This window comes from Sinohyriopsis cumingii, chromosome 10 (assembly GCF_028554795.1).
Source record: "Sinohyriopsis cumingii isolate HCF-2022 chromosome 10, ASM2855479v2, whole genome shotgun sequence".
NCBI lineage: Eukaryota > Metazoa > Mollusca > Bivalvia > Unionida > Unionidae > Sinohyriopsis > Sinohyriopsis cumingii.
The window spans coordinates 83661474-83685467 of record NC_142970.1 but is presented as its reverse complement, the minus strand read 5'-3'; the positions used below and the strand labels follow the sequence as shown (position 1 = coordinate 83685467).

At 34.3% G+C, this 23994-nt stretch overlaps 1 long non-coding RNA gene across 1 annotated transcript in view; it reads left to right on the top strand.

Annotated features, from left to right (window-relative positions):
* The first annotated feature begins 560 nt into the window (after nt 1-560).
* Nucleotides 561-23994, top strand: part of LOC149790486 (uncharacterized) — a 35988-nt gene continuing 12554 nt past the window's right edge. Inside the window, exon 1 of the long non-coding RNA XR_016423624.1 lies at nt 561-651. This is a non-coding gene — a long non-coding RNA (uncharacterized LOC149790486). The remainder of the gene's footprint in view (nt 652-23994) is intronic.

Here is a 23994-nt window from a genome sequence, read left to right as displayed (position 1 = left end):
CTTTAAATGCTGTGCTCTGATTCGGTTTAGGCAGCAGCAGGGACAGTAATGAAGGAGATTATGTGTAGCAATACAAACGAGAGAGAGAGAGAGAGAGAGAGAGAGAGAGAGAGAGAGAGAGACAAAGAGAGAGAGAGAGAGATCAATGAACCATTACTGTTTTACTTAGTAGAAATCTAATGGAATACATCAAACCGTTAACTTTTCTCCTGCTCATTCTTCGTACCTTCATTTAAAATGAAGTGTATTTATATTTACACTAATAGTACAACCTGAACAGCCACAACTAAGAAAAGATAAAGAGATAGACGAAAGAACCTGAGTTAGTGACTTATGCTAAAAAAACGATAATGATTGTCTGCAAATAAAAAAATATTTTTGCATAGTCTGAATTTTTAACAATATTCCTTTCGCAAATGGTAACATTTGAACTCTTTCGAAAATTACTAGCAGTACTTCATTGGAAGGTCAAATCTGTGCCGGAAAGATCGGATATTAATAACATAACGTGTTGCCACATGCTGCAAATATGCTTGCCCTGATCGGTTTGCTTGTTTATTGCAGCGAATGTTTACCTGGAGAAGTTGGCATTGACAAAAACACACAAGATACCTCGGGACAGTTGCATTTTATGGGATTTGTAAAGACTTTGTAAGTATGAGTCTCCTATATACGATTATAACTAAATACATGTATATTAATATCTACTAAAATAACTTCACATTCATACTGTTTTCACCATTGCGTGAATACCCATATCTAATTGACGTATGAGTGACTGGTCCTATACATTCGTTGGTATGTCCTATCAAGTACAACATTGTTGAGTTCAAACCTGACTTTTATGCAACACAGTATAGGTCTTCTAAAATGATAGCAGGCATAAGTACCGTGCAAACGTTCCCCAAATTATGCATATATCTTCGGTCAAGATCATATTGATTATGTTAATCATATGAATGCATATAAAACAGATAAAGGCGAAATGGGTGAGACCCTTACAATACAATCAAACACTTTATATAAACTGCACTCACATATAAAGTCCAGACCCTTTTCAGACAGAGTCTCAGCGTGGGACGCACAATTTTATTCCAACCCGATTGTATATTCTACGTTTTACATCCCTTCACTAAATGCTGACTGTATTTAAATTGAACAAATGCTCACCTCGTAAAAGCTGTTTATTTTTTCAAACTAAATTTGATTCAGACTTCTAAATGACATGCAATACATAACTTAAAAAAGGAAAATTGAAATATAACTTTAATTCGTCTCAAAGAAGTGGACAAAATTGTTAGCGAAGTCATTATACACATATCATCTGCTCTCACACTTTAGGCACACTCTCTATGGAAAATGTTTACAAAGTTATTACGTCAGAGCATAAACAGTTTAGTTTGTTAATTATGCCATAATCAATCTGCGAAAGTGTGCTGGGTGTTATTTCGTCCTGAAGAAATAAGCATTCTTCCCATATGAGCTCAGGTTGATTATTTGATTTTTTTATTAGTAAACTTTGCTCAAAGTAAACATTTTTCAAGGGCAGGTGTATAGTTGATTTAGTATATGCATGAATCAATACTGTAAGTTATGTGAATGAAATGGGAGGGGACTTTCATTGTCCTTACGATTGCATCAACATCAATTTTCAATAATATTTATCTTGCTCAAAATCGTTTTGACTGGATTGTAGTCTTTACAATGCAACTGGTGTTTTAGCTTTCTTTGTGTGCTTCAGTAATCAATTAAATTTCGGGCCTCGAGCATTTTTCGACTTTGTGATATTCTACTTAGATGTTTAACATTTTATTCTTTGCTGTTGAGTGGTATTTTATATCAGCACAAACTTTGACCACGCTTTTATCCATCTAACTATTTCAAAAGTAATTGTTATCTCTTGATACATATGTTGTTTTATATATGTGGACCTCGTGGATTATTTTTATTACATCTTTGAAAAATGTTAATCCATTAAATAAAACGTAGCATAGGAAATCGACTGTATTGTTTTTAAATAAGTATGATATTTCAGGAACATATTATTCATTCACTCTCCCGTCATAAACGTTGATTGAAATACTAGATCTATTTGCCATAACAATTATAAATTTTAGCTAATGTCGCTTTGAAAAATAGGAATAGACAATTCTCACAATGTCTCAGCCGATTTTTGTTTAATTGTATCATCCCTGCTGAGCGACTTTGGACTAAATAGAAAGGTTTAGATAAATGCAAGTTTGTCTCTCCCTCTCTCTGCCCGCTTTCACGTCATTGGTTATATAAATGAAGAAATTAGTCCGATTTTCAATAATAAAAGGGGTGTTTATTTGCGTGTTTATCGTTTCGGACGAATTACGTTATGTAATTTTAATTTTGTCTTACCTCCCCTCCAAGATAATTTAACCTGGACTCAGTATTGCTTATCGTGCCGATGTGAAACCGGATTTGCATTGTCTCTGATAACTGGTGAAATAATGTAAATTACTGTGCGCTTAAACATCGAAGTTTAGGTAATCATCGTCTATAAACAAAACTTCACCATCCCAAAACCCAGCTGGTAGTTAATGCTCGGAATATTTGTGTTCAAAGCTAAACTATGTACTAACAGTCTACAAGCGGGTAACTATATCTGAAGCTAATTTCAGGAATCAAAAATCGCAGAATATTATCCTTTTACCAATGTGAGTAATGCAGAAAAGCCTCTTTGATATTTTTCCTTCACCCTTCGCCAGAGTGACATTCAAGAGAATTGTGTTTGTAAGAGACGCACTACATTAATCAATACATTGAATTCCCAAGAAGAATCAGATCAAAAACGTATATTATATTGATTTTTGTTATGTTATCCAAATCTATTTATCAGACAAGTGTATTTGGAAACCATTCGTTTGAGTATCGATACTGTCAAATGATTGAAGACTGTAAATTTACAAACCATGGTCAAAGGAACGATGCGTCAGACAGTTTGATGACTGTATGTGTGCAAACCATGGTCAAAGAAACGATGCCTCCGAGAGCTTGATGACTGGAAAATTATCATTTCGTGCATGTGCAAACTAATTGTTCATAGTGTCGATACATCTGATTGTTTGATGATTCCAGATGTGTAATCTTACTTTTGTGTTAAGTAGACTCAAAAACAATTTTACCTCAATGTGATTTGACTTGTAAAGTACAAAAATGAATGTAGCCGATCAAAGCTGATACGAAAGTGAGAATCCAACTCTCGCCATTCTGATAAAGAGATTGACACTTAACTGTGAACCTGAATTATTATCACAACAAAGCAAATTCTATGGCTTATTTCGTTTTCCTTGTAAGCACATTTTAGGCACCCTCCACTAGTATGTCATTACGCGTTTTAGACCTATTCCTCCGGAACATACAATTCAACGCAATAAAGATAAGAGGTTAGGGAATAAATACTCTTAACAAGGGTCTTAGCTTGAGAAGGCATGACAATATTGTTTCTTTTCACAGAAACTTGTTTATTATTCCGGCATGAACTCTGAGTGCATTTGCTCTGTTACTGATGTACTGTTCGCAACAGTTCAACATTTTTTGAAACCAGAACTTTGATTGCCGGAAGCGTTTTTGACAATAATTTACATGTTAAAAGAAAAAAGGAGAAATACGAGTCGTGAGTTACCCGTGAATAAAATTACAACTTCTCTATCAAGTTATGTACACATTACCACTGGAACATCATGATGGATCGGTCATATTTATGTCCATTTCTTTGTTAATGTCCCAAACTATTTTCTTATCTTGTTATGAGTCAAGAGAGGTAAACTTTACATTGTTGCAGACACTAATAATGTAATTAAACAAAAGAATAAGAAAGTAAAATATGTCAATTGCTATCAGATATAGGTAGTGAAACAAGTGACAGTTATCTCAGTCGAATCCTTTACATTATGATGTATATGCTGAGAGAGAGAGAGGCCACAGGGTTGTCACTTTTCAGAGCAAAATTATTATTCTTAACTTACAGTTCGAACCCATCCGATTCACCTCGGAAGATCACCACCGTTACATTTATTCACCAATCCATAGCAATGTTAATATATGACTTATTCATTATATCAGGTTCACCACAGCGTGTACTCTTGTCTAGTCAATGGATGCCGTAGAATTGACCTAACGTTTGATGTGTCGAAACCGTTTCTGCTTATTACGGTTTGATTAATTCATTCGACGCATACATTTATCCCTCCTAATCTGAGGCCAATGTGGGCATGTGAGAAAGCTTGCCAGTAGCTTCTCGTGGGTCGGTGGTTCTTTCCGGGGTTTTCCGGGTTCTTCCTCCACCATTAATACTGGCCGCCATGTATAGCCCATCGTGCTGAAAAATGGCGTTAAACCCCACAACAACCACAACCACAACCTAATCTGAGTATGAAACCGTTTCTGCTTATTACGGTTTGATTAATTCATTCGACGCATACATTTATCCCTCCTAATCTGAGTATGAAATGCTACATAATTTTCTCACAATAATTATGAAATTTTCCCGGTACAATTTGGAGAAATGAAGTTAGATAAGTATCAAAACATCATACCACATATCAACAACACTTCTTTTGACGAAAAAAGAAGAAAGGCAGTATGTAAAGCAGTTTGCAAGAAGAACACTTGCTTGCAGTGGCATGCATCGATGCATTCTTCCCAGTCGCACTGTTCATGCTGCAAACATTTGTGAATAGAATGGAGAGTCTCAGTTGAACTAATATACAAAAGGCTTAGGTAGTCCCCGTTCTGCCCCTCTCGTACTTTTTGCGTGTTCTTTATGTTTTCCACATGTTAATACTTTCATGTACATGCTCGAACTCCATGAAGAAGGGATCCCCGTCGCGAATGAGGATATCGCAAACTTCATTCAAGTTATTGTTTGTTTTGTTTCAAAATATAGTTATTTGACACGTTTATGTGCAAGCCACTACTTATAGCATGGATACCGCCAAATGTTTGATGACGGGATATGTGCCATCCATGTCTCATAGTGTTGATAAGTGTGATAATTTGTTGACTGGACATGTGCAAACCACGGTTCATAGTGTCTCTGAGTCCGAATGTTTGATGAATAAATATGTATAATTTCTTTGACATGTGTATGAGCAAACTAATTTTTCATAGTGTCGAAGTGACTAACTTTTGAACATTGGATCAGTGTCATTTTACTTTTATGTTAAGTGGATTCAATGGCAGTATGCGGAAATACATTTACTGAATTTTGTTTGCTATAGTTCTATGGTACATTAACATTTTGAAAGTATTATCGCACTGAAGCAAAAAAAGTCAAAATCTTTTCTGGATTCATTAATGTAGACAATCTAGGTTTATTCGATAGTGAGAATCTACCCATTACAAATCTGATGCCAGATTTAGAAAATAATGTAATATAATTCTTCATCTTATTTCAGTATAGTTGTAAGCAAAATCGTCCATCTTCCACCATCTTCTCCTGGTTCGCTCAAGAATAATTCAAAAAGCACGTATCGAACAATCCAGATAAGAAAAAAGGTTAGGAAACTGAAAATCGTAAAATGTTACCTGCATGTTTATAACAACATTTAATAGCTTGTAGATATCTGTATTTTAGGTTGATAATTACACCGACAGAAAATAGCGGTAACTGCATTTATTCTTCACTGGTGTATTGCAATGTTATTGTTCATCAAAATTCCACAATATTTGAAATCAGAAGAAATATAAATGCCCCTCAACCTTTGCAAAAAATTTGCATATGGATATAAAAAGAAGAAACAATGTCGCGAATTACCTGCGAATAAAGACACACATTATGGATCAAACCATGTACACCTACTCACTGGTGTTTAGGCCTCTTACATTCTCATGATCCATAAGATAATGGAGATGGAAGTACTATATCCATGTGGAAACAATCCTCGAGTTCAGACAAGACTTTTATTCATCATAGTATACGACTTTGAAATTGATATTTGTCCCACCAATATTCTATGAATATCACCCATGTATTCATTTCCTGACCGGATCGGTCATATTTGTGTTTCATTAGTTGTTCAATATCGCAGAGTATATAAGTGGTATGACGGGATCCCAAAGCAAAGAAGAAAAGCTTCGGTATTACTACTAAAATTTGATGTAAATATAAAAAGAGAACACCAATGTAGATAGTGACGTATATACCAAGGCAAAGGATGCCAGTCAGAAAAATGAATTGGCATGAAAATAAATAACCCTAATTGCAATCGAATAATTTAGAATTGGAGAGAGAGAGAGAGAGAGGCATACCATTTTTCATAACAAAATAGTATTATCTTGAAAGAAAAACAAGCAAAGATACCATACGAGCTAATTATGTCAAACTTTTCCTGTTCAGCCGGGCATACCGAAAGAAACGTAGTTTCGAACGTACCTTTCTTTTAAACAAAGAAATAAGGTAGAGGTAAAGTTGGTTGAGCAGGTTCGATATGCGCCAAGCACAGCTTGGGTCAGCTAATGCATTGTTTGTCTTTGAGGAAATACATTAACTCTGAATATTGCCCAGGCTGGCCGAGTGGCATACATCGATCGCCTTTATCGGCCACTGCGATCTCATCTCTATCAGCGCTAGTCTCAGTCTTATGCTCGGCCAATGTGGATATTTGAGAAAGCTGTCGGTAGCTTCCCGTAGGTCGGTGGTGTTTCCTCCACCACTTATGCTGGCCGCCATATATTGCCTATCTTAAGCTTAAAAAAGGCGTCAATCTTCAAAATAGCCAAAAGCCCTTTGTCCGAACGTAATCGATAACCAGTGTGTAACCAGTTAATGTGGAAGCTGAGTTATTCAAATTGTAACGAACATAATCTAGCTATGGAAAGTAAAGGCCACGGTTAATCGTTCGCATTGATGCAGTCAACTAAACATAAGCGTGTGCTCACACAAAAACAATATAAAATATTTTCCACTTCGTAAGTGGAAAACGGTAGAAATGGTGGATTAGTAACGATTTTAATCGTGTTCTGTCTGTAATGATCATATCCACGGCTGATTATGTAATCACGAGCGTCGTCAGGAAATGTATACATTAACAGCTCTGTTTTGAGGCGCGTTAATCAGCACGCATGTATGAATAGGAGCTACTAAAATGGACGTAGTGTTGCTAAATTCACCAAACCCTACTTATGTTGTCTCGGAACAAGACGACCTCGAGGCGAAAATATCAAGTTGGCAATAAATCAACATTGTAGAAAAGGTGATTCATCTGTGCCTATTATTGAGGTATAAACATCGTCGTCGATAGGAGAGGGGTGGCACACATTAATAGATTCACTAGAAATAGTTATTGAGACTGGGTTAACAGTAACACTGGTGGCGTTAGCGTTGTTTTATTAGATGTCTACCTTGAGTAATAATGCTTTCGAAACATTTTACAGCCCCATGATATCCAGATGAAATTAAATGGAAGACAAATATATTAAAAACAATACAGAAGCCACAAACGAAAAGTATAAAAACAAGTAGCAAAATATATTTCAACGTCTGTATTTTGCAAAGATAAAGTATATTTCCTGACTAAAATGATGTATAGGTCGAAGACTAATTTTCTGATTCATAACTATGAATCCAGGTATGTGTATTTATTTCCAAGTATCCGATAATATTCTTTTGCTTAACATTATGCTATATAAACTCCGAGCGACTCAATGCAATTGCACTTCTGTGGTATTTTGCAGACGTTAATACGATAACTTTCTCGCTCTAAAACATCTTTACATTGATAATTTATATTTCGCTGAAATACCTGAACTCCTGTTGTCTGTTTTTTAAAGATAAATCGATATGTCTCAAAAACTCAGGACAACAATTCTAGCGAGAAGGCTCAACATGTTACGCTTGTTTCAGAATAGAAATGGTTATCTCCTATTATGGGTCAGAGCTACATGCGCTATGAGAAGAGGTCAATTTACATGCAATGGCCGACTTCCATACATGGATGGAAGCGCAGTAATATGGATCTAAATTTGTATTCTATTTAATTTGTAAGGTACTGAAATGTATGCGTCAAGGTTCACAGTTATATTCCTTAAGATAAACATATAACATGATAAGATGCGCTGATCAACTAATATGTCCTTTACACGCTATTTATAATCCTACCTACCGTTAACAGTTCTCGCATTTAAATGACATAATGTGCTACACATAAAAGGGCAGGATGCGCTAATAATTTAGAAGCACGAAGTTGAGATTCGGGATATTTGCAAGAATATCTTAATATGGGAAATGTCTCGTTTGCTTCTCATTTGCATTTTCTGAATATTTAAAATGCTGGATTTAGATTGTTTTGGTTTTGTTTCTGAGCGATATGTCTGGCACAGTACATCACAAACATGGTACCCGTATTAAAAGATGTGCCCTATCGAACTACAAAATAAAAATGCTACACATCTTTCAAGATTTAAAATAGTTAAGTATATAACCTTTCGTTTGCACCATGGTCGTTGTGACTAAGCCATTAATATTCGGTTTACTTTTCTTACAGGCATGATATATCTGCTCTTATTGGATCCACAAACTTATCAATTTTGGAACGGTTGCTGATTACGCACCGAATAAATACTAATAAATGTAAGATAAACAAGGACAATCTGACCATTTCTTTTGTAAAATTATATATATATATATATATATATATATATATATATATATATATATATATATATATATATACACAATTGCTTAGTTATGTTGCCTTCTGCAGACATTACCGATATTTTGTATCCTAATTCACAGAGACGCGCGAGACCATAAGACTTAAAGCTGTATCCTGACGTTGTTTCCATCATAATGACCGAATTCCTCACTTTATCTCTGTCAAAGAAACTAAAACAGCGAACTATAATATTGGATTTGTCTTTGTCTTGGTTGGATAATCTCTTAAAATTATTGAAGCAGAAACCCTGTGTCTGGTGTGCCAAATTAGGTTTATCTTCACTAAGTTCCCTTTTCGACTCAACATCTCTAACGTGATTCTCTCTTTCACTTCGTCCTTAATACGATATATATATATATATATATATATATATATATATATATATATATATATATATATATATATATATATATATATATATATATATATATATATATATATCTGTGTGTGTGTTTTAGTCGCTATAAATTATTGCAAAACGAGGACACTAAATTGAAACTTAAAGTTCATTAGTATCTATCTATCTAACTATCTATAGAACTAACTTATCTATATATTTATCTATATATCTATCTAACTAACTTATCTATCTATCTATCTATCTATCTATCTATCTATCTATCTATCTATCTATCTATCTCTATATATCTATTGGCCAGTCGTCATTAAATACATATTTTGAAAACCTTTTTGCAATCATGTTTGTATGCTTCACCGTCTCGTTGATTCGCAAGCAACACAATTAAAGTAAATGTGACAGATTAGACTCAATAAACAACAATTAGGTCGCATTAGGATAAAAGTAATACATGTTCATACTTTAATTGGCTTACGGGGATAGTTTAAATATAAAAATAAGCATCATGTATACAGAGTTGCACAACATTGCAATAATAACAGTAAATTACGAATATGAGAAAGAGCTTAACGTGGCTTTTAAATATATTTTTCATTCGATTGCGTGAGTATGTATTAGCTTTGCTACATTGGTATACTTTGAATTTGATCATTAATGTTCACGTATTGCATGTATGTACTATGGTGATTCCCAGCTGCACTTTGAAAACAACACTATGATTGCGCTGGTACGTCTTTCGTAGATTTTTCCAAACTGGTTTTCTGTTTTTACTCAACTGTTGGTTTTTTCACTTACCTTGTAAAGTCAACATACTAAATTTGAACGACGATGAGGAATATTCAATAATATGGAAGAAAATAATGTTTAAGCTTGAGATACAAACATGGTTCCGTATTTTTCATGTAGGATTTCCCCATAGATTGATCCGGAAGTTGAATGATGTCGAAATGTTGAAATTTTAAGGACATTTGTGACTTGTAAATCTCGCGTGCAATAGCCATCCCTTGGTACTGTTTTGTCTGTAGCATTAGGCCGTGAATCACTAGAGTTTGTTGCAGCATTTGTTGTTTGTCGCTGCCAAACTCTAGCTCTACGATAATATCTTCAATGGCTGATAGAGACCTAAATATACTCCTCAGTAATAGAATTCAGCTGATATGCAAGTCGAGGATTGAAAATGGTGACGCGTGGGCCGTTTCCCGTATATCCCTAGTGACAGCCTACGTTTCCTGTCGTATGTAAATGGCTGTCTTTCCAGTCAGAGTCATAGCGTCTCGATAGGCTATTTACACTAAGAAAACGTTATCATTAGAAAGACAGCTGAAGCGCGTGTACACAACATAAACACATTATAAATTAGCGAGCTATTACACAGTTGACTACTTGATGTTTAATCTGGGAATACATGATTGGCTGCTTAGTAATCTAATCTTGTTTTGAATATTAAGTGTCAGTAGAACTGGGCTAGGGTACATTGCTCATGCATGATTCATTCTTGAGTTAGCAAGTTTTAATGTTAAGACTTACAACACTGTGCCAGAGGGATGTAATAAGTCGAAAAAGATTTGTCACACATGCAACACTATGCTTTCCATGTGACAATTACGATAGACACGTGACAGGCCTTAACACTTGTCAAATAACACTATTTATTCATGTATTCATACAAAATACAAGATTTACAACAAGTAGTTGCTATCGCTAGTCCTAGATTAAAAATATAATATATAAATGTGATTGAGGCAGGTGGGTGTGCTTTCGACGTGGGCACTACAACAGGTCAAACTTAAAGCTCTTTTCAGTGCTAAACCGTGTATCAGTGTACATTTCAATACAAAATATTGCTGGTCTATAATAGCAAGACAGACCTTAAAACTGTTCATATTACTGTCAAGGCCAACAGTAATTAAGTCCACTAATAAGTTGGTGGTTTCACACATGACACGGCTAGTGACACTCAGATTTACAGGTATTCTTTACTTCATATGAAGGTGTCGATTTAGTTTGAAATTGACAGATGTGTATATGTAGCCAAGTATAGTATATAACCAAAATAAAAGCAAGCATCATAAAAGGAAACGGGTTTACTGGAGCAAGATACATTAAATAATGGCCCATGGGAAGAGGAGGATCGGTGGTTTTCGCTACTCATGGAGTACGGTAACCGTCCAGGCCAGAGAGAGAGAGTCTGCTGCTTCAGTGCTTTTGGGGATGGCACCTAGCTCCCATTTCGTCGGTTTTATATTGTCCAACTAAATTGATAAAGTGCCTTAAAATTTCAAACACCAAAAGCATCATAGGCGTAAAAAATTCGACGGTGGAATATACATCAAACAATAGCGAGATAACCACCTTACCATCATGCAAGCTGAGGTCAGGAACGAATAAGAGACCGCAGTGGAACGAAGGAAGTTTGCTACCACTGTGTTATCCAGGTCACGTATATCTTAAACGTAACATTGTTATATCATTGATAAGAGACATTATATTGATGAAATTGTGTTGCTTTCGCGCATTCTCCAAATATTTTTATTTTTGTTATTTTCCTAACAGTTCTTTTCTAGACCATGATGTATTTGTATGCGTGTGTATGTGCGTTCATCTATTCCTTTATTTATTAAATAGTTTGTGAGAATTGACTGATTTTAAACCATTCAGATCTTTCTTTGAGACATGTCCTTTTTCCCTTTTATTTTTATTTCAATATATTAAGAGTGTCGAACATTAGTTATTTCCTCTAATATAAAAGTTGAGACATTCGCCTGAAATACATCATTGACATATGAGTCGTTGTTTCACACGAACTGCGTTCCTTTGTGGATAAATTATAGACTGCTTTTGTCAATCGCTTTCAAAATAGACAGAATTACTCAGCTGTAGCTTGTGAAAATCCTCGATTAAAACGGTTTGTCCTATTTAGTAAAAGCAGTTCGTCCAGTTCATTTGAATTCAATTAAACTTATCGTTCTTTCAAATACCTAGAGCGCATTGTTGTTAGTAAGGCGTACTTGGATCGCAAATATAATTTGTATGTATGTATGTTTTAATCATCTCCTAAAGATAATCAGCTCAGCAGGAGGCATGCTAGGGCATGGCTTTTCTTTGTATTTAAAATTGTGCTTTCAATACGAGATTTGTTACGGCCATGGTGCTTGCAGGTGCGTCAGTGGGTAGATGAATATATAGATCGATAGGTAGTTGATTTGATATAACCTAGACAGTATAAACATATTCTTTGTAATAAAACGTGGTGACTAAGGTCTAGACACTTCACTATTTAATGACAAACATACCTTTATGTTCGTTCCTGTAATGTTTCGGTTCCTCAGTGGAGTTAAGATTAAGAAATAAAAGGGAAACGTAAACAACTAGTTCAGTAATCACATATATCCCTGCTAATATATTATAGCTGAATAAGATCTAAATCTAAGAGCGAACATCCCAATCGTTCAGGGTCATATGCCAGCAAACAATAGTTATCTTTACATCTATGTTTAGACATAAACCATTATCATTTCAGTCCGTTTATCTAATTCACTTGTTTTGGAGAGCTGAATAAATTTGTGATGATTCATGGGCAGCAATCTAAAATGAAACCTGCTCTCAGTGTTTAAACATGTTGACGTGACAAATATAATACTTAAATTGACCAATATTTTTGCAATATTAAACCCCAATTCCACAATCTCACCATCATGGATCACAAACTGCTGACTACATCGAGCTTTTGGGCAGTATCTTCTTGTGTCCGCCAGTTGAAATTATCTTTGAAAGTGTATGAAGAAAACCAGTGGAGATAATTAGCCATTGATTTAGTTTCTTGGGTTCATTATCTCGTTTTATCAGTGTGGTCCTTATAATATAATTACAAGCAGAAATCTTGATTCGAATTAGACGTAGTCATCTTAGAAAACATGCTTTATTCCTGGCAAGATTTGCCTCTATATGTTTGATTATCTCATAAATACTGTGTAAATAAAGGTATATATGTCGTAAGAATTCATGTCAATCTTACCTTCCCCTTTTTACGGCTCTACTGAGAAAACAAAAACATAATTAGACATACAATATAACATGCTTTCGAATCTGTTAAATGAAGCGCCGTGGCTTTAGTCACTTACGCTTCAGTATCATGACTACTTGTATACCAAATTTACTGATTCATATATGAACTATGCACCAACCCCATATGTCCATATATTCACTCACCCCTTCAGTGCATTTATAATTCTATCCACGCATCCAATTACCAATCCATCTTAGAATCGACACCAGCGGTACGGCTGGACTGGCCTTGGCCGTAAACATGTGCTGTGTCGACGATTTAAAACAAAATTGAAAAAATAATGTTTGATTAAAAGAGTAAATCCAAACCCAAACATACCTCCTTTGGAATTGATTAACTTTAGTAGAAAATAAATTTGCGCATGCATATGACCAAAATCTGACATCCTAGTGCATTGCTTCCAGCACATATGATGAATGACAGCAAGGTTTTCAAGGCATTTGAAAAGAAAATAATAGCGACCGTTTTGTTCAATTAATTAGAGCATGGAGCCACTTTATGGCAGTAATTGGATAGTAGCCATGTTGGAAGTTTTGGACGAAAGCATTCTATATTTGTGCACTTAAAAACAGATTGCATTTGAATTCACGATCCAGATACTTTAGACATGTTTTCCAAGTATTGCAAGTATTCCAACTATTGCATTGAAATCAAAAAGAATAGAAACGTAATGGGAAAGACTAAAGACTTATAACATAAAATTTCTTTCGACGTGTTTTTTTCTCTAGTTTTAACATATCGATCATATATGCACAATGGTAGTCAATATATTAACTCTCAAAACATAGCTGTCATAATTTCTACATTGCCAAGTCACCTGAACATTATTTTTCGGGATTTTTACTAGCACTGATAGACTAATGTACCAAATGGATGAACGCATTCCATTACACTACACAGCATTGACAATCTCCAGAAAAGGAATGAGGGGATAATTTTGATATTTTCTATTATCAGTCCCTCAAACGATTGTGTTTACGTCTACAACGGCTGCCTAGACAAAACACGCATTCTTTATTTTTAAAGGAATCATGATATATAAATCCTTAAACTATCTTGCCCCAGGTTATATCAATAACCTAAATCAAATAAGATCATTAAATAGTTAGCTTAGTCTCCGACAAACAATAAACAACGATACTAATATTCCGTGTTCAAAAACAAACCTTTTCAAAATCATATTCTTTGTATGAGTACCTAATCCCTGAGCATCCGTAATTCAAATTCCATTGCATTGTTTAAAATCTAATTAAGGAAATTATTTATTGACTACATGGAATGAAATATTAAAGCCCACCAATAGAGAATTTTATAATTTGGTCAAGAATAATATGTGTATGTTTTATTCAGGCTATGGAAAGATGACTTCTGACATTCCAAAATATGTATACCTGTGTATATCAAGGTATTCGTATATATGCAGCTGTTGACTACTATTGTTACATATATTAGTTCATTTTAAATCTTTGTGAGTATGTGTACAAGGATTCTTCAGTGTGTGTAGGTGACATTTAAAAACAAACATACATACCGTAATCTGTGACACAAATTACGTACCACATGGTATATATGTCTCTCATGAACAAATGTGTTATCATCGTTAAATAAACATTATTATTATTATTATTATTATTATTATAAGAGTATATCAACGCGTAAGTTAAGCTAATCTCTCTTTCTCTACTTGGTCACAAGAAGTTGTTGATCAGATACTGTGTAATTGTGTGTGAGAGTTTGTGTGCGTTTGTAAAGGGCGCGAAACGGGGACGTCAGTGTGAATACACACCAACAGACCGGGACACAACTCGGAACGGGGAAATACCGTTTTGTAATGTCGGCTTAAATGGAATGCCAAGGCCTTATTTAATGATGCAAACCTTACAATTAGCGTATCTGAGCATGTCCCCATTTTATTGGTATTTTTTCACATCATGCTATACACAACAATACACACATCCCACTCGACTCAAAACCTCGTGTGTATCAGTCGGAAAACTGCGTCCCCGTTTACGCGGTAAAAATTCACACTGTTGTGCTATGGGCTTGCGCACGTCGCTTCCGAATTACTGACCGAAAATGGCGGCATCAAGAAGAGCTAACAGGATTTAAATCATTTGTAGAAACATAGACAAATATATATGATATATTTTCTATTTTAACACAGAGAGCAATATCGATATACATGTTTATTAATGGGTAGTCCAACGTTCATAACACATTTCGCCAGATTAGATCGGGAACCAAAAAAAAAACTGAATAAAAGGTTTCATGCAATTATTGAGCACGGTTTTCATCTGAGCTTGTATATTTTATCTCCTATTTAACTCTGAGCCATGCACATTTGGATAAGAAATACACTGGAAAATATCAACATTGATTTTAGTTCATTCAAATGTAGTTAGAAGCATAATAAGGAACAGTCTACATGGTAACCAAACATAATAACATTTCTTTTCCTCCAATCAACCGCATTATAGGTAAATCCGAGAAGTTAAGGTTGAGCAAATAGGAAATAAAAATAACTTTTGTAAGTTATTGTACCTGTCACGACGCTGAAAATACAAGCTTTTATATACAAAGTTAAGGTTTCTCGATATATCATACATTTTGTTTGACTCAGAGGTAAATTATCAAATATTTCACATTCTGATCTCGTTTAGTCAGTACCTTTTATATTCTCTCTCTCTGTCTTTCTCTCGCCCTCTCGGTTTTGTTACTTCTGTCTGCCGTTCTTCCTTTTAGCCAGCTTCATTTCTTTCTGGCCATAAGTCCCTTATTTTCCCTTTTCTAAGGACCCGATGATGACGGTGGTAAATTGTTCTCTAATCAATAAATGACCACAAATACGCAACATTAAATTTACAACTGACTTCACTCAGCGAAAGGCAGAACATTAATAATGTTAAATACAAGAGGTCTCATTAGTGAACGAATCAAATATATTATAATAATTTTCCTCCAATGAATACATGACCACCAATATCAAAACTACACATTTACATCACAACTATACAATTGCCGCCCTACCTCACAAATGCATTGTTTCTCCTGAATACATTTCCGTAACGTAGCGTCCGTACTTAACTACCATACAATACAAATCACAACTCAAACACCAAATACCGGGAACTATTTTCATACGCTACTTTAAGTCAGTCAAATGATGATTTTAAGCCTCATTTCGCTTGTAACTCTGCACCATATTTACCGTCATAGTAAGAATAAAAGGCGTCTCCAGATAAAGGGGCAGTCCCTTCTCGATGATTCATTTGTACGATTTACCAGTCACTACCATTAATACTGCACATGGCGTAACACATTTGATCCACACAATTAGATTTTAATAGGGACTATTTGGTCACTTATGCGGCTCTGACCTGAGATCACTAAAATCAAACCATGCCATCATACAAAATAAACTTTTGCTGTGTTTCATATTGAATATATCTTATCATGTATTGGCTTGTTAATGTAAGGAATTGCACTAAAAGTTAAAAATATGTTATTGTGTTTGACATTTTAAATTCTAAACCATAGTCTTGCCAATAAAAGTATTTTAACTGGAGATTGGCATGCATATCTTTGATTATTTCATTTTAGAAATAGGGACACATTCTCTATATTTTCACACAATTATGACAACTCAATTTCTTCAAACTCCTGAACACCATTTTTAATTATATATACGACAAATATTATATAAAGATTCAACATGATAATTTTAATTTAGTTTATTGATATGGATGGGAACTATGTGAATCAGGTGAGATTACTGCGGTAGTTAGATTGAATTAGTTTCGATTTAGAATCAAAATACATACTTATTGAATGTCCCCTATTTGTTTGTATAAATTCCAGTACTGTGTATATGTGTGTGAGTCCCCGTTCTGATGGCAAAGAATATCATACAGTGTTTCTTGGAAGTCAACCACAAATCAATTAGAAATGGCATGTATGTATCAAATGCATATTAAATTAGATCTTTATCGCTCATAATTTGTTAATAGAAATGTCCCCGTTTTGATGGTACAAATCATATGGCCCCGTTTGGTAGGTTTTACAAGAATGTGTGTTTATCCGTGTATGTGTGTGCGTAAGAAAGGGTTTGAGGCAGAGATAGATATCCTCGCAAAACCAACACGGACATAAACCAATGTAGAAAAAGTGGCGAAGTATATTTATCTAAGGAACTTTAGGAAGCAATACAATTCCAAGTAAGGAATAACGCTTTATCAAACATATAACAAATTTAACATTAAAATATCGCGGGTTGCTCAGTGGTAAAATACTGGCGTTACACCTTAGTAGTCCCCATTTCCTTGAACGGTCTCAGCATGCTCGATGGTAAAGTGTTTTCCCACCCAATGTCAGTGTTGTTGTTTGTGTACTCCTGTTTCCTGCACCTTACAAAAAAGTGAATGTTCACCAACATGTGAACCTTGAATTGTCCTCAGCATAAACTGAACGTAAATTGCTGTAAAATTAAATAAAGTTTAAAGTTTCAACATGGTCTCAATATAATAATAGTAATTATTGTAGTAAAGTAACAACAGTATAACAACATTGATGACCGTACCACTTGATTTCAATACTCTATTGGATGTGATAAATAATATTTATTTCCAAGCGTGCATGGATCAGAAACTAATGCAGATATCAGAGGTATCCAAAGGTTCGAGCGTACAAGACTAAAAATTCGTATTCGTTATGGTGGATAAGGTGGAGGGGTTGGTATCATTCTACTAAGCCTTATGGTGGTTGAAAGACAACAAACAAACGAAAAAAGCAGTACCTTAATTTCTTATTATAATTCTAATTATAATTCTGATTCATTTTTGAGGTCTATTAGTAAAGAAAATATATCTCGTACTTCTTTTGGTGACATTCGCAGATGGAAGTATACAACGTATGCACATAGCTAAAGAAAAACTGTGAGTGAGTGAGAAATATAAAGAGAGAAACTTTTTATATCAGATCAAAGTCATGCTGTTTGTTACTTCGGTGGAGTCCAGTTTGATGGCTTTGCCGAAAAAAAAGTATTGTCAGTTTTGGAGCACTTTTGTTTTTTTCATATCTTATACACTAGTACAACAGACGTGAAATACAAACTTAAACATTCACCAGGCCATATATAATGGTAATATTTGTTAGGGGGTTACTATCAAAAATGGAAATAGGCGGAAAGATTAAGGGTCGAAAATCGATAAATGTCACTAGACCAGAATGGTTGAAGTAAGGTCGTTAACAAATATTGGGCGAGTCAGGAACATGCATGTATAATACAGAGCCATCTCGGCTATGAGCTTTACTGATAAATGTATGCTGTATAGTTCCTTCAGAGTTGGGCTTCTAACCAGATTATTTGGTCATGTGTCCAGCGAGAGAATTTCACTTCAGTCACTTCAAGAACGATATAATGATTTGTGCTTTAGCAAAACAATGTATTTATTTCTACATCAATCCTATGTTATTTATATTTCTTTAGTTTTGAATTCTACAAGACCAGTTTCGTGGAAGGAGAAGATCACAGCCTAAAGAAAAGCAGTAGTCTTAAAATTAAAAAGTAAACAGTTATGAAATACCAGCAACACTATAATTAGTTATCAGCATGATCAATTAAAGACTGTCAATTACAATAATCAGGTAAACAACTGACAGTAATATCTCTCTTATGAGAGAAAGAGAGATATTAGAACACAAAAACCAATACACTATGACAAAAAGCATCTAAATTTTCAAAAAACGAAATCAACACACTCATCAGTTGAAATTATCACAATGACTAAGACAGTCTGAGGATATGAGTATTTTCATGATTGAAAAGCTGGGTAGTTTTAAAGAAAATGAATTTTGTTGTACACGTTTCCTTTTAAATAGCAAAGGGAGTATCAATAACTACGTTGGTAGAGCGTCGGACTCGTATCCTAAAGACGCCGGAAGAAAACACGTATCTACCATTTACTCTAGATACTACCTTGTTTTGAAAGCAAACAATACTCAACATAAGGATGAAAGTTACCACAGTAACCAAATATTGCTGAACCTTAGCTTAGCTATTCAGATTTGTCATACCCAATCTAACTATGGAAATTAGAGACAATAGTTTATCATTCGTCTGATGTTGTCAGATAAACAAAATCATCATTGACTGCATACATCGAAAGTTGTGTACTTTCCGTGTTAATAAGCATGCACGGGCAATATCTGGAATTAGCGGGATTGGTTAAATTCAAGAAAATTCAACTTATTTTGTCGCGTTAAACGCTATGCGCTTGTGATGAATTTTGTTTCAATATACTTTCGGTATATTTCCTTTAAGTGTACCGTGAAATAGATTTATCGTAACTTTAGAGGAGGATGACCTAAACCCTATATCATAAGGCAGGCAGATCTACGACGAGATGCATGTTAGCTTAATAACTTAATTCGAAAAGACAATTATTCACCCTAGGTAACCATCTTGCGGCACTTCGCGATACGTGAATAGATCATTCAAATAACGGACACAGTCTTGAGGACATTCGGCGCGCATTCGACCTAACATCTGTTTCAATTTACCATTGAACTTTTCTACCAGACCATTACACATGGGATTGTACGGTAGCGTATTCAGTTGTTTTATCGCTAACAACCTATTAACTTCACTCATGAGGTCGGAAGTGAATTGGGTTCCACAATCCGTTACAATTTCTTTCAGCACCCCTACCTTGCTGAATATATCAACTAGCGCTTCGGTTACCCTCTCTGTTTCGGTAATGGGCAATGATATGGCTTCAGGGTACCTAGTAGCATAATTCACAAGTGTAAGGATAAACCCGTCTTTCTTATCAGTCACAGGTTGTGTGTGCCAGACAATAACCAGAGCAACTATTTTGAAATGTGCGTTCATCAAGGGCATTTGGCCTAGGGGAACATGTGAAACTCTCCTCTTAGACACAGTTTATGACATACGTCACAAGACCGACAACACATAGTAACGTCAATATTTACACCAGGCCAATAGAACCAGTCAGTTCTCTGCTTGTAGTGAATCCTTTAGCCAGTCGGCCTGCCATTCTAGATTTATTGGCTACCCACAATAAACGAGACCGGTATTTTTAGATACTACTAATTGTCAAATAAACTTGCCTAAAAACGTAAAACAGCTTGTCGATATTTTTCTTAATAGGTTGTTTGTAGCACCGACACAACAAAGTGAGTGTCCTTGTATTTTTGTTTACCTAAGTATTGCTTTGTAATTGTTCATCAGAAATCCACATTATTTTAAATCAAAAGGAATTTGATTGCCCTACAACATCGTTATTATTGTATATATTTGTTTAATTTTTATTTAGTAAGTAAATAACTGACAATTATTTTTTTCTTCTGGCAGAAGATTGTCATTGAAACAAATCTATGACAATTCTTTCAAATACTTATTGTCAGAAGTTAATATTACAGGAGTTACTGAAACTAGATTTGATGGTGCAGTCGGTAAATAGCATTTACAAGTATTTGACATAAAATATCTTGCTGTATTAAGTTAGTCTGTAAATAACTTTGCAATTAGCAATTACTATCTATTTTACAGGATTTTACTAAATGGAATTCTTTATTCAGTCTTTCATATATGTTCTACGTTAAAGTTTATCCACTGTGCTGCTGCTTGATGAATGACTGCAGATGCACTCCTTCATTCTCTTGCAATTGTAAATAAATTCACAAAATATGAAAAATGTGCATTTGTAGATAAAACCAAATTGGTTCATGCATGTCTGATTCACATTTATCCTGGGATTGTCTGATCATTTTGTAGCCATACCTCTTGAAAACGTTGGTGTGGGTTTATTTATTAATTTTTTTAAAAGATAAAAGCTGTATCATGCTAAGACCTAATACTGTGGAATGTGATTGAATTGGTTCTATAGTAAACATTGTATGGGATGACTTTGATAATATACTGGTTATATGTGTTTGTAAGGACAAGTTTTTGTATAGTTTAAAACTGGTTTACTTGTAGATTGAAATATTTGTATTTTTAGGAACATAAACCGATTAAAGACAAAAAAATAGTTATTTTATGATTATAATCCATGTCACTCACTAACAAAATAGCTGATTCAGTGTACAATAACTTGAAGAATTTATTTTAAACGCATAAAACTCAACTGTTTATCTAACCTGGCTGATATTTTAAACAAGATATATCATTAAACTGGAAAAATGATATTTGTAGAAATAAATTACATTTTATATTAAACAAGGACAAGAAATCAGTTTAATTTGAAATATATATTAATAATGTTCCTATTTACGTTCAGACAGAGAAATGTTGAAATAATACATTTTATGTATGTAGCAGCCAAGTTAGATTGTTTAGTATTTCTGCAAGAATTGAAAATGTATATACATATATTTAACTAGAGTGCATTATCAGATGCTATGAATTAGAAACAAAATAACATTCAAATTTAACTTGTTTCTTACTGCACATGATATATAATCAAAATATATATTCAACATTTCAACAGGTACTGCATAATCTCATGCAGGAGCTATAGCTAGCTACCAAGTTTCAACTTTCATGACTGATTAAATTATTCTGCACGCTGGCGTGCAGTTTTATGCAGAATTTTAGATTTTGCAATCTTGCAGACTTAATGAGAAAAAGTCCTTTTGCAAGCTTGAATTTTAGATTTTCCAAGCTTGCCGACTTGGAAAAATTTCTTCTGCAAGCTTGCATTTTTGATTTTCCAAGCTTGCAGACTTGGAGAAATTCCTTTTGCAGGCTTGTGTGAGCAGCCTTACTAGCTTGTGTAACTTCAACTAGCTTGTCGCAAGCTTGTGGTAAGCATGCAAGGTAAGGTTGGCTTGGGTACCCGCTTTGTGCCTGAAATATAAAACTGATGTGCAATTCAACACGTTTGTAATTAAATTTATATTAAAACTACTAAATCTCTATATCAAAATATGAGGCCATATCTATCTATCTACCTATATATCTCATCTCTCTATTTATCCATCCATCCATCCATCCATGAACATGATGAATGTTTTCTCTCTGTGAACAATGCATAATGGTATGGTGAATTTGTTAAGTTTAATGTTAAAACCTCCAATTACAATCATGTAGTTCTTATATGCCATATGTTATAACCTATTTCAGACCTTCAAGATCTTGAAATTGATACGTGTATGTGAATAGAAACAACATGACTTGAATGTGATTGTTATATTTAAGTTCTGATAAAAATAAAATTGGAGCAAAAAGTGTATCAAACAAGAGCTGAAGAGAAAGAAAGTATGATTTAAAAGATAGGGAATAATAATGATGGAAAACATTACAGCAAGAAACTGTCCCTGTGTTTGAACTTTTACATAGTGAAGTAATTGCTACTGCCTACCAAGTTATTATTAAAAGCACTTTTAAATCTCATTATTGCAGTAATTAGTACTGACAAACAAATTTGAAGTAGATTGCCAATAACTTTCAAATTTCATTTCGTTCATTGAATGAAGCAAGTATATATAGAAAATTCCTGAAAATTCAATTTGACCATAGAAATAAAATATGCTGATAAGGTAAAAGCCTTTGAACATTTTCTAAAGTTTGCTTTTTGTAAATTCCTAATGTTCAAAAAGAGGTATCAGAAGGATAAACAATCTTGATGCCTTTAATTAAACTAATGGTGTTTGCCTATCAATATACATGGACAATGTGATATCACATCTGTCTTTGTTATTATGTGCATTTACTGCAATACATAATCAGATAAGCTGCCAGGATTTTATCTAAATTGGGAACTCCTCTAATGTCACTAAAATGGGGGAGGGGGCTGGTATGCCTAACTTCAAAAATCTTTATCATCACCATTGTAATGGCAACCAGTATTTGACAAACAAAATCGTCATGTGAAGATGACTCATGTTGGCAATCATCCATTTAGGGTTTTCTAGGGAGCCTGTATTTCAAACAGTATATGCAAAAGTTCTTCATGCAAGGACTGAACAGGATACTATACTTAGTCCATGACCCAATCTGAAAATTAAATTTAGCTTAACAACCATTTATGTCCAGCGAAAACGGTGAAAAAGGATGCATGTGAACAAGTACATTAAACATTAAAAATTAAATAATAAAAATTGTATACTGTTCGGAGTAAACATTTATATGCATGTCTTTAAACTGCTGAAGTTCTCACACATGACTGCTCTCCAAGTGTGGATCTTTGTAAAAAGTTTGTTATTTGCACATTACCATGCCCTGTAAGCCATAAATAAACCGAATACCAAATTTGTATGAAATCCAGCAATAGTTAACGTAGTTCTTGTCACAATGACAAACAATGCTCACAATCACATGAAAAGGTTGCTCCACTTTTAGCTCCATAACGAAACTGCTTGAAACCCAGTATACGAGTTATTGTTTTGAAACAAAAGTTGGATGGACAAATGTGTATTTAATATCCACTCATTTCTCTTTCCTACGCAAGAAAGGGAACAAATAGAATATTAATAGTGCAGATATGTAGAGAAAAAAAACATGCATATGATGCTGATAAGACAGAAAAATAAGTTCATTATATGCCATGAAAATATGAAAGATGATAATAATTACACTAATAAAAAGCCTGTGTTAGGGTCCAAAATATCTTCTCCTTGATGGTATCAATAGTAAGCAGGACTTGTGAACTTTGTAATTATTTTAGCCGAAAACTTCCCCCATTAAATATTAAACTGTTTAGAAAACGGAAGTTTTCAGCTGGCGCTTATCATTTCTGTTTAACTACTCATATTTATTGATGCAGAATACAACTATTTTTTATTATTTGTATTATGAACAAGAAATATATACTGAAATTGTTTATTATAGGTGCATTATATGATATACTTATTATATGATATAT